The sequence below is a fragment of the Jaculus jaculus genome, chromosome 1, assembly GCF_020740685.1.
Source record: "Jaculus jaculus isolate mJacJac1 chromosome 1, mJacJac1.mat.Y.cur, whole genome shotgun sequence".
NCBI lineage: Eukaryota > Metazoa > Chordata > Mammalia > Rodentia > Dipodidae > Jaculus > Jaculus jaculus.
The window spans coordinates 3,207,709-3,220,958 of record NC_059102.1 but is presented as its reverse complement, the minus strand read 5'-3'; positions in this window follow the sequence as shown (position 1 = coordinate 3,220,958).

Genomic DNA, 13,250 nt, shown 5'->3' with positions numbered 1-13,250 from the left:
TTCTCCAATGGAGAATGAGGTCAGAGCAAGATACATGGCTACCCATTATTAGTTTAGAGAGAATTTAATAAGTGTAGGCCCTCCTGTAGCCCGCTAATGGTGGGAGCTTGATATTAGAGAGTGTGCTCATTTTTAGATATGGTTCTGACTTGTTTCCCTATTCAAGGTATGGGTTCCATTCCACTGAGCAGATCCATTAGCCAAATCAAGAGCAGCTGGTTACCTACCATAGCTGTGTACCACTATTGCCCTTGTGTGAGCATCATGTCAGATTGATTGCTGCTGAGTAGCTTAGGCCACAAGTTGCTTGGACAGATGTTGGTCATTTTCCCTCAGTTGCTCATGTAATGCCTTCTAGCACTAGACAAGCTAACTGTCTGGGGATTGACTTGCTTCCAGTTTCTAGCCAGGTAGCTCCATGTTCTGTACTAACAACATATGGTGTCTTCGTCAGTAGGGTCTTACCATTAACCTTTGATGGGTCATCAAGTACTCTGACAGAATTCTGTCTTCTTTTGGGAAAACTTGTAGGTCTCTCTGATCAACAGCTCATTGTGGATGTTACCCACATGCTGGTACTGGGAGTTACAGGTCAGTGCCAAGGGAGAACAAGGAAGAAAAATATAGGTAATATAAAAGAGAAAAAGAGAGAGATAGAGAGATAGGAGAAGATAGAGGATAATCTTTATCATACCCTCTCCAGGCCCCAGTGAATCAGGTATTTTCTTTAAGCACATGATGAAGGTTTGACTGTTTAGTATGACTTGCAGGATGTAGGATTCCACCCCCTGCCTTTGCCCTCCCCTCCCCTTCCACCTCACCCTCGCTATTGTCCAGTCCTTGAGATGTTTATTAGGTATGTTGGCATCATGGGAAGATTCAGGTTAGGAGTCACAGATGAGTGAGACCATGTGATGATTATCTTTCTGGGATTGGGTGAGTTCACTGAGAATGATCTGTTCCAAGTTTGACCATTTTTCTTCAAATTTCATTGTGTCATTTTTCCTTACTGCTGTGTAGAATTCCATTGTTTGGATATACCACATATTAGTTATCCATTCATCTATGAACATCTGGTTTGATTGCAGCTCTTAGCTAGTATGAATTTCATTGACAGATTTCTGTATGATGAACCACCCCTGAGTTTCTGGGATGAAGCCTATTTGATCCAGGTGGACAATGCTTTTGATATGCTATTGAATTTGGTTTGCAAGGATTTTGTTCAGGATGTTTGCATCTAAGTTCATCAGGGAAATAAGCCTATAGCTTTCTTTTCTTGTGGCATCTCTGCCTGGTTTTGGTATTAGGGTGATACTATCTTCATAGAAGGAGGTTGGAGAGCTTTCCCCACTCTTTGATTGTGTGGCACAATTTGAGAAATTGGTTTCAATTCTTCCATGAAAATTTGATAGAATTCAGCTGAGAAGCCATCTGGTCCTGGACTCTTTCTTTTTAGGGAGGTTTTTGACTACCCTTTTAATCTCTGTGGTTGTGATAGATTTGTTTAGGAGATTAATCTGCTGAGAGTTTAGCTTTTGTAGGTGGTATGTGTCCAGGAATTCATCCATTTCCTCCATATTATCCAATTTTGTGTAGTAGATGTTTTTGAAGTAAGTCCTGATGATTCTCCCAATTTCACTTATGTCTGTTATGATCTCTCCTTTTTCATTTTGAATTTTGTTAATTTGAAGTATCTCTTTTTTTGCTTGAGCAAATTGGCTAGGGGTTTATCAATCTTGTTTATTTTTTCCAAGAACCAGCTCATTCTTTCATCAATTTTCTTAATTGTTTTCTTAGTTTCCAATTCATTAATTTCTGCTCTGCTATTAATTATTTCTTTCTGTCTGGAGCTTTTTGGGTAGGATACTTCCTGTTTTTCTGATGCCTTTAGGTGGGTGGTTAGGTTATTGATTTGGGAGCTCTCTGTCTTTTATATGAAGGAATTGAGCACAGTGAATTTTCCCCTGAGGACTACCTTCATTGTGTCCCATAAGATTTGGTAAGTTGTATTCTCATTGCCATTCATTTCTAGAAATTTTGCAATTTCATTTTTGTAAAATTCTGACTACTACCCATTTATTGTTTATGAGTGTGTTGTTCAGTTTCCAGGAGTTGGTTGGGTTGCTGACACATCTTTTTTTTTTTATTGATTTCTAACAATTAGCATTGTGATCTGATATCATTCAGGAAATTATTTTGATCCTCCTAAGTATATGAATGCAGGCTCTATGACCCAGTATATGATCTATTTTAGAGAAGGTTCCATGGGCTGCTGAGAAGAATGTGCATTCTGTAGATTTTGGGTAGAATGTTCTGTAGATGTCTGTTAGGTCTAATTGATCTATGGGTTTGAGCTTTCTTACTTCCCTGTTGATTTTCTGTTTGAATTATCTACCTATTGCTGATATTGGAGCACTCAAGTCCCCAGTTATGATAGTTTTGGTGGTTATTTCTGTTTTATTGTCAAGTTGGTTTTGTTTTATGAATTGTGGTGTCCCTGTGTGGTGCATAAAGATTAATGATTGTGATATCCTCTTCTTGGATTATTCCCTTGATAAGCAAGAAATGGTCTTCTTTGTCTTTTTTGATTACTTTTGTTTGAAGTCTATTTTATAGAATATTAGTATAGCTACACCTGTTTGTTTCTTATTTCCGTTTGCTTGGAATATCATTTTCCACCCTTTCACCTTGAGGATTTGTCTGTCTTTAGTGGTGAGGTGGATTTCTTGAAGACAGTAGATTGATGGGACTAATTTTCTGATCTACCCTGTTAGCTTGTGTCTCTTTATGGGTGAATTAAGGCCATTAATATTTAGGGTAGTAATTGTGAAGTCTTATTTAATACCTTCCATATTGTGGTGGTTTATGTGGTTTGCTATTTTCTTGGTTTTTGTAGTTTCTATGACTTCTTGAGGTTTGGTTATTGTGATCGGCTTCTCATAGGCACTTGAGGTTTGATATTTGAATCTTCTGTGTGGAACATCCCCTGAAGTACTCTCTGTCAGTTTGGCTTTGTGTTCATAATTGTAAAGCTGATCTTTATCAAGGAAAGTTTTTCTTTCACCATCTATTATGAGGGCTAATTTTGCTGTGTAGAGTAGTTTGGGTTGGAATCCATAAGTTCTGAGAGTTTTCAGTGTTCCATCCCAGGCCCTTCTGGCTTTCAGGGTTTTGATTGAGAAGTCTGAGGTAATTCTGATGGGGTTTCCTTTATACGTAACATGTTGTCTCTCCCTAGCTGCTGTAAGGACTTTCTCTTTGTGATCAATGCTAGGAGTCTTAATGATAATATGTCTTGGAGAATTTCTGCTTTGGCCCAGTCTGTTTGGAGGTCTGCTAGCTTCTTGTAACTTGATGGGATTTTCTTTTAGAGTGGGAAAGTTTTCTTCAATAATTTTGTTGAATAAGTTTTCCATGCCTTTGACCTGTATTTCTTCCCCTTTTGGTAGGTCTAATCTAGTGAGCATACCATTCATACAATTATTGGTCCTTTGTTGAGTTTCTGCAACTTCTGCTATTTGCTTGGCCAGGGTTGCATAGTTTGTTTATTCATTTTGAGGTTCTGATCCTATTGTCTCTTCTATGTTTTGAATAGAAAAATTGTGGGACTGGGCAATCTAGGTGGATTTACTTGCATCTGATTTTTTGTGCTATTCCTTTTTTGCTGTGGTCTGTCCATCACAATGTTTCAAAGCCTAGGGTGTGGGATGCTAGCCTGCTGGCCAGGGGTGGTGGGGTAGCAGTGAGTGGATGGCAATTGCTCTCAGAGTTCAGAAAGGCTATGGTGGAGACATTAGCCTGGGTCCCTATTGGGTGTAGAAGGGGGCTGCAGCAAGTGTGTTGGAGATAGCACGTGTGGGGGTCAGCAAGGCTGGGCAGGAATGGTGATCACGCATGTGTGTCTGCAAGACTGGGCAGGAATGCCTGTGCAGGGGTCCTCAAGGCTTGTCTGGAAAGGCGATCATGTGTGGGGGCCAGCAAGGCTGGGAAGGAATGGCGATTGCTCCCATTGAGCTCTGCCTGATGGTGGGAAAGCCTATGGTGGAGGACCTAGTCTACTAGCTTGGGTCCACTTGGCCTTCAGTTACTGCAGGAGGGACCTCTTACTGGGACTGTGGTTAGGATAGCTGCTTGAAAGGATTGGGGAACTGGTGGGTTGCCTGAGAGTGTGGGAATCAGTGGATTCCCTATTTTGCTCCTCCATACCCTCCCACTGGAAACCTACTAGAACCAGCAAACCCCAAAACAGTGCCTCCTAGAACCTTAAGGGTCTTGCCTTTTCTTCTCTGTGAGGTGAGGCAAGGTTGCAACCCCACTGAGGAGCATCCCCAGCAAAATGGGGGCAGGGACAAGGGAAAATAAGGTACCAACACATGATATATCCATACAAAATATCTTGTTAATAATAATAATAAACAACACTAAAAATAATATTACCTAATGATCTTCTGAATTTCATTGATATGTGCTATACTTTTCCCTATTTAAGCTCTAATTTTAACTGTGGTCTTCTCTTTTTTGTCACTTTGAATAATAATTTTTTGGTTTTATATTTTTCAAGGACCAGCCCTGTTTAATTGATTCCTTGTATTGTTGCTTTAGTCTACATTTCATTAGTTTCTGCTCTCATTCTTCTTATTTATTTCCAGCTATATTTGTTTGAAGGGGAGTTTTTCTAAGACCTTGAGGTTCATCATTAAATTATCTGTTTTTGATTTCTAAAAATATTTTATTCATTTGCTAATTTGTAAGAAAGACATATAGAGCAAATGAGAGAAAGAGCATGTGTGCACATTAGAGAGAGAGAGAGAGAGAGAGAGAGAAAGAGAGAGAATATGGGCTAGTCAGGGACCCTTGTCACTTCAAACAATCTCTAGTGCACGTGGTACTTTGGATTTATGAAGATTTGAACCTGTCCCACCCAGTAGGCTTTGCAGGCAAGTGCCTTAATCATTAAGCCATCTTTCCAACACCTGTTTCTGATTTAAAAAAAATTATTTTTTACTGACAACTTTTATACTTGCAGTAACAATCATGATATTTCTCTCCCCTCCCACAGTTTCCCCTTCACAATTCTGTTCTCCATCCTATCCACTCCCTCTCTCCATACATGATGTAAAATGCAATACATTCATCCAATGTTAAAAGTCCCATAGTTTATAGGGGCCAGGGGCAGAATGTGTTGGTTTGAGTCAGGTGTTCCCCACAAACTTAGGTGTTCTGAAGCTAGGTTCCCAGCTGATGGAGAAATGGCAATTAATGTTTCCTGTAGGGAGTTTATTGTTGGGCGGGCTTATGGGTGTTATAGCCAGTTGCCCAAGCCAGTGTTTGGCATACTCTTCTGTTACTGTTTTCCAACTTATGTTGGCCAGGGGGTGATGTCCATGTCCACCCTCTGCTCATGCCATCATGTTCCCCTGCCATTGTGGAGCTTCCCCTTAAACCTGTAAGCCAAAATAAACCTCTTTTTTTCCCACAAGCTGCTCTTACTTGTGTGATTTCTACCAACAATGCAAACCAGATCCATCCATTTCCCTGACAATTTCATTTTTCTTTACCACTGTATAGAACTCCATTGTGTAAATGTACCACATCTTTATTATCCACTCATCTGTGGATGGATACCTAGGCTGGTTCTATTTCCTAGCTATTGTGAATAGAGCAGCAATAAACAAGGTTATACAAGTATCTCTAAGGTAGTGAGAAGAGTCATTAGGATATATGCCTAGGAGTGCTATAGCTGGGTCATATGGAAAATCTACTTTTAGCTATCTCAAGAACCTCCACACTGATTTCCACAATGGCTGTACCAAGTTACATTCCCACCAACAGTGTAGAAGAGTTCCCCTTTTTCATATCCTCTCCAACATTTATTGTCATTTTTTTTTTTGACAGTAGTTATTCTGCAAACACTTATAGCTAAAAACTTTCCTTTTAGGGCTGGAGAGATGGCTTAGCGGTTAAGCGCTTGCCTGTGAAGCCTAAGGACCCCGGTTTGGGGCTCAGTTCCCCAGGTCCCACGTTAGCCAGATGCACAAGGGGGCGCACGCGGCTGGAGTTCGTTTGCAGAGGCTGGAAGCCCTGGTGCGCCCATTCTCTCTCTCTCCCTCTATCTGTCTTTCTTTCTGTGTCTGTCGCTCTCAAATAAATAAATAAAAAATTAAAAAAAAAACCTTTCCTTTTAAAGTACCCTAGCTATACTCCAAATGTTCTGGTAAGCTGTGGTTTTATTTTATTTTATTTTAGATTTTTCTTAATTTCCTTCCTGATTTTATCAGTGACTCCTTCAAAATTCTTTTGGAGCCAGGTGTGGTGGCACATGCCTTTAAGCTCTGCATTCAGGAGGCAGAGTTAGGAGGGTCACCATGAGTTCGAGGCCACCCTGAATCTACATAGTGAATTCCAGGTCAGCCTGAGCTAGAGTGAGATTCTACCTCGAACCACCCCCTCCTCAAAATAAAGTTTTTGTTAAATCTTTTTGTAGCTTTTGCAGTTTCTCCTGTTACTGATTTCTGAGTTAATTTCATTGTAATCTGATCATTCAGAAAATGATCTCAATTTTTTAGATCAGTTAAGAGTTTATTCATGGCCTCAAATGTGAGGTATTTAGAGACAGTTCCATGGGCTGCTGAGGGAGTGTATATTCTGCAACTGTTAGGTGGAAGAGTCCACTAGTGTTTGTTAAATCCATTTGTACTAACACATGATAAAAGCTACATTTTCTGCTTTAGTTTGCCCTCTGGTTTTGTTTTTAGTGCCGTTCCCTGACTGCTAAAGCCAGTCCTTTGGTGATGACATGATTTTGCTGCCATAAAATTTATGTGGTTCAGGGAATGTGGTTATTTAATTTGCCCTTGGAAATGAATGTTAAGTTAGGCAAGAAATCCAGAGTGATCAGAAAAATGCACCAGGAAGGTGACTGACCTGACTGACCCTTGAATGATATCCATGAAGGTCTTGCTCTTGATTTTCACCAAGGAATTTCCAGTTAGGGAGAAGGAAGGGTGACATCCATTCCTTTACAGATCACACTGCTAGGAGGAAGTTTAGCCACTGTTTTTTTTTTTTTTTCTGGCATTTTTCTCCATGTATTATCTGTCAGACTTCCCAGCAGGTCGTAGTGGGAGGTCGCGATGATTTATATCTCATTTACTACTCGATCAGAGTGATGACTGAGCTGAGGTATGTGATGATAACAGAAAAGAATTCATTAAGTTCAGGGGTACTGACATTTGCATTTTGTGAAATTTCTGTTCCAGTTCTTAAGAGACCTAATTTAAAGGAGTAGTTAGGAATGCTCACAGAAATTCAAGGTGCATTTCAAAAGTATTTTTATGCCTCTGGACTATGGATTAGGGTGGAATTGTTTCATGCTCTTTTCTCTTGGCAGAGTCAATTTGACTTTGCTACAATGTTTTGTGTAAAAATGTGAAAGTTATGGGTACCAGAAACCCTTCTGAATACAGGCAGACAGAAGTGGAGGGTGTCTTGTGCATTCTGTAGCAGTGTCAAAGGGGTATTTTCAAGGTGAACTATTATGTTCTGAAGAGTCTCCCACCCAAGAGAGCTCAATCTGCCGAGCTTGGAGAGCTGTGGTTTGTCATTGTCATCCTTAAACATGACCGATGCCATCCCAGCAGGCTGCCTTCCTCCTCTCTGAGGCTGAAGCATCGCATGATCTGAGGCCTACTTGCTGGGGTGGTATTCACGAGGATGGAGGTGGTGTCCATAAGGGTGTGTGCTTCCCCACCAGAACTTTCCAGCACTTCCCCCTCCCTTTGCACTGTCACTGGGCTGAGTGTCTCCCATGAGATGTGGCAGGTTTGGGAGCAAAACAGACAGGCTGGGGCTGAGCGCAGTCACCTGGAAACTTGTGCCGTCTGCTCCTCTCTTTCTTCTCAGCCCCAGCTCTCTATAAGGAATGACATCCAGTGGGAGAAGAGCTAGTCATGTACTTGTCCTGGACTGGATGGAGGCTGGGGTTATGGGAGCTGGTGTGGGTTGGGCTCTGTGGACTCCAGGAAATGTAGGCACTGTCCCACGCTTCTGGCCAAGCTGCTATGAGCAAGCCAGAGTCTTTCTGGAAGCTGCAAACATCATTGAAGTGGGAATTGGTGCACTTGCTGGGTTGACAGCAGACTGACACAGTCAGTCACGGGGGACAGCCGAATGCTTATGTCAACCCCTCCCCCGACAAAACCCATCTAGGTATTTCCCTCTCTCAAACAATTGACCAAAAGGAACTCGAAACAGACCACAAAGTTAATATAAAGGTTAAAAATTTAAATTTCTTAGGAGAAATTTCTAGAGAGAAGGTCTTTACGTGCTATCACACATGAGCCATGGCAGCAAATAATGATAACTTGGAAGTCCTCAAAATCTAAAACTCACTACTTAAAAAGACACCATTTAGAAGATGAAATGTAGCTGGCAGTGGTGGCACACACCTCTAATCCCAGCACTCAGCAGGATGAGGTAGGAGGATCACAGTTAGTTTGAGACCAGCCTGGGATGTAGGGTGAGTCCCAAGTCAGCTTGGGCTACAGTGAGACCCTGCCGTAGAAAACAAAACAAAATAAAAAACCCCACAGCAGTGCACACTCTGAAAGGAAAGATCTCAGGCTATGTTTGGCCCTTCTCCTTGGGCTGTGGATGGGTGGACTTGCTAATCCCGGCGCAGAGGCGTCTGAACATACTCCACTCTTGTCAGGAGCTACTGCAGACTGAAACTCCAGGCAATGACACTTCTGACTTAAGTGATGGACAAAGACTTTGAAATAAATGTTCCCACTGTGCAATTGAGGTGGGAGAATCAGGCACCCTCCTCCTCTGCTGGTGAGAATGCAAATTGCTATAACTGCCATGGAAAAGAATTCAGCAACAGTTAGAAAAACCTGCATTTTCATTCTCCTTTTGGCTCTGCCACCTCATTTCATCATTTACTCTGATGATAGGGTTTCAAGTATAAAAACACATGCTTACAAAGTTGTTACTCAAATGCTGTGTGGAATCACAAACACTGGCAGGGTGGCCAGGACTGGGGAACAGTGGGGACAAAATCCTCCCAGAGCTGCTGGAAGGATCCTGAGGGTAGATTAGTAAGTAGAGACCAGGCTTGCTTTTGTCTGCCTGAGACAGAAAGGGGGAAACAAAATTTACATGCGTTTGCTCATTTGTGGGAAAATCTCCAAATGAAAACATCACACACACTCAAAAAAGACAAGGCAGGGTCCCCTTGGGTTGGGCCAGGTGGGTGGAAGATGAAAGGAGTGGGAGGAGATGAAAAATCCTCTGTCAGTCTCACTATCTGGGTCTCACCTCGGAGAACTTGTTAATTTTCTCTTTACTTCAGAAGAGGAAGTCAGTAATGTTATCAAAGATGGCTGAAGATACAAGAGGAAAAGAAAAGAGGTGACTCATTTATTGGCATGAATCACATGACCAACTACAGGGAGATTGGAGACGTGGGGAGAATTTCTTAGGTAACTTTTGAGCCTAGAATTTGGACTCCTCAGGCTAACTGTAAATAATAACTCTAAATAAACTCTGTGTGTGTGTGTGTGTGTGTATGTCTGTGTGTGTCTATGTATGTTTGTGTCCGTGTGTGTCTGTGTATGTGTGTGTTAATGTGTCTGTGTGTGCGTGTTTGTGTCTCTGTGCATGTGTGTGTGTTCTTCTGTGTGCAGGTGTGGAAGCCAGAGGACAACCCCAGCTATTGTCCCTCAGGCACCTTAAGTCTTTTTTGAGGTAGGGGTTCTCACTGGCCTGGAGATTGCCTAACAGGCTAGACTGGCTGGCAGTGAGCCCCAGGGATCTGCTGTCTTTGCCTCCTCAGTGCTGAGATTACAGACCATTTTTTATTTTATTTTATTTTTAAAAATATTTATTTATTTGAGAGCGAGAATCGGAGAGAGAGAGAGAGAGAGAGAGGAGAGAATGGGTGCACCAGGGCCTCCAGCCTCTGCAAATGAACTCCAGATGCATGCGCCCCTTGTGCATCTGTCTTGCGTGAGTCTTGGGGAATCAAGCCTTGAACTTGTGTCCTTAGGCTTCACAGGCAAGCACCTAACCACTAAGCCATCTCTCCAGCCCATGACCTTTTTGTTTGTTTGCGTTTAATGTGAATGATGGGGATCAAACTCAGATCTTCATGCTTTCAAGGCAAGGCCTTATCAACTAAATAAACTTCTAACTCTAGTTACCAGGCATATTTTTCACAGAAGAAAGCCATCGTGAACCTTGCTTTCCTTTGTAGTATGCGAGGGTCACTCAAAGCTGATAGATAGGTCAGGGGAGGGAGGAGCAAACACAGAGGAGGAGGGACAGGTGGTGGGAAGGGGGGGGTGACTGCAGTGCTGGATGGAGAAGGGAGAGGTTGGTGTGAATGGAAAGTTTTCACTCAGTGGCTAGGTGTCATTTTGTCCTTTTTGCTCTCCTAGTAGGAGGGCACACTGCCCTTTGCTCTCCATGGTCTCTGGTGACAACTGCTCAGTGTTTTGGTAAGGATAGAAATACAGGATGGCTCCCAGGGCTCAAAGCCTGGATTCCTGTCATGCTAAGATTAGCCTCAGTTTCTTGGATCCGTTTTGCTGTCTGTGTTTCAGGTGTGAACCTGGCAGGCTGTGGAGATGCAAGTGTTACCTTCCATGGAAAACTTTTGGTAAAATTTGTTAACTTGTATTGTTTGAGCTTTTGTGGAAAGCGTGATTTACCACACAGTAGAAAACCAGTGCTGGCCGTGCTGGCAGAAAGTCACGTTGAGCTGGTGGGAATGCTTGTGTGTTTTTCTCTACATGCTTTTGCCTCTTGCAACTGAGCCCTTCCCAGGACTCCAGAGTAACCCAGCAGGGATGTTGGCAGAGGTCAGAAAGCACGTCTCAAGTTGATTGTGTTTTTGAAGGGCAAAACTCTATTTTCCTCCAGGGCATCAATCTTTCACCATGCTAAATGAGAAGGTAAATTTGAGCCGAAGCCTGGTGATAGCCTGACACTCTCACCTGGCAGCTGACAAGTCAATTGTGTTTGTGTCTGGGCCTAGTTACAGAGAAGGTAGAACAGAATGAAGCCAGGATGGTGGAAACTGGCCCTGGGAGGGTACGCTGAGGATAGGCTTTGTGGCACAGGAGAAATGAGGGCCAGCAGGTGGTCCACATCAGCTGTAGCTTTCACACATCCAGCATTGATGTTCCCAAGGTGTGATACTCCACATGTCTGCACACGCTGTCACCCTCATGAAGACACAGAGACATGTCCCCTCCCTTCAGACAAGCATCACTGCCAAACTGCCTGCATTCAAGATGTGGTGCCCAAGTCACCAAGTCTGAGGGATGTGATATCCACAGACTCCTCTCTCAGACACAACACATTACCCCATCTTCAGATAGCCCAATCTTTAAAAACTCAACTACTGGGTCCTAGTCAATAAAGTAGTTGTCTTGAGGTGAGGGCTGGAGAGATTGCTCAGTGGTTAAGGTGCTTGCCTCCTCTGATTCCCCAGGACCTCTGTAGAGGCAGATGTCCAAAGTGGTGCATGCTTTGGGAGTTCGTTTGCAGTAGCTAGAGGACCTGGCATGCCCATTGGCTCTCTTTCTCTGTCTTTCTTCTCTCTGTTTCTCTCTTCTTGCAAATAAATGAATAAGTAAATACTTTTAAAATGCCAGGTGTGGTGGCATGTAGCTGTGATTCAAACTCTGGGAAGCAGAGGAAGGAGGATCCCAGGGTCTCACTGGCCAGTCAGTGTAGCCTCATTGTTGAGCTTGAAGCCAATGAGAGAGATACTGTCACAGAAACAAACGTAGGTGGTATTCCCGAGGATGTCACTCACAGCTGAGCACTCACACACTCCTGCCTCACGCGTGCACACACACACAAAATCCAGCTATTATAAGTTAGATGGGGTGTATATTTTCCTAAATAAAAATAACCAATTTGTATGTACTATTTAGATTCCTGTTCTCATTGCATAACATTTTATCATGAGCGTTTTACAATGATGCTGCATAGTTTACAAAACTATTGTTCTGAAAACATTTATTACTTCACAAGCTCACTCTCACAACCTCATTGAGATGTAACTGATGTATGACAGACTCACATATTTAAGACGTACAGTTTGATAGGCTTTGACATGTGTACACACCCGTGAAGGCATCACCACAATTGTGCTGACAAAAGTATCCATCACTCTCAAAGATTATCATTATTATTTTGAGAGTCTTTCACGCTATTTACTGTAACAGCCATTTGTTTTTTATTGGTGACTAGTATTCCATGGCATTGATATAGCATAGTTTGTTTGTTTTTTTTTTAATCTACTCAACAACTGAGAGATACCTGAGTTGTTTCCCGTCTCTGGCTATTGCAAGCAAAGCTCCTATGACATTCACACACATTTTTGTGTGGACTTTCTTGAAAGAAAACAAAATAAAAGGCTTTGTATCTTGTGGGAAATATACATGAGTGGAGTGGCTAGAACTTGTGGTATGCTTATTTAAGAGATTGCCCAACTGTTTCCCAAAGTGGTAACCCTCCTCTATCCACCAGCAATGGGTGAGGAAGGAAGATGAGGGTTCCAGTTCATCCAGTATCCCCAGAGCTTAGAGAGGAAGCTGGGTGCTCTCAGCGTGGTGGTTTTGATCTGTGCTTCTTAATGACTAGTGAGACCAAGAATCTTCTCATGGGCCAGTGTGACATCTGCAAACATTCTTTGGTGAAGGCTCTGCATTTTGCCCACATTTTTCTTTCTTTTGTTACTGCTGAGTTCTGAGGGCTCTTAGTATATTCTGCATGTGGGTCCTGTACTTATTTCAGAGGCACAATTTGGAACCAGTCTCCCACCCGTGCTTTGCTGTCCATTGCTGAAGTCATGCAGCAAAGAGCAGGAGCTGGGAATTTCAATGCACTTTTGCTAACCTTTCATGGATTCACTCATGTGGAGGGTGTCAACTCTAAGAAATTTGCATTACTTAAGGGCAAGTCATTGAGCTACACTTCCCTTAAATTCTGCAAGTTTGTGCTTTATATCTAGGTCTGTTATCCATCTAGTTTAAATTAGCTTCTGCGTATGACATGAGGCATGGCACGACATTCTCCTCTTATTCCTTTCTTTGCCTAGAGATACCCGCCGGCTCTAGCATCATCTGGTGAAGTCTGGCCTTCCCTTACATGTCTGGCTCTGTATCCTCACCAAAGCTTACTTGTTGAAGATGCAGCCCATGAGCCAGTTGCTGGTTCTTGACACCAACACCAAA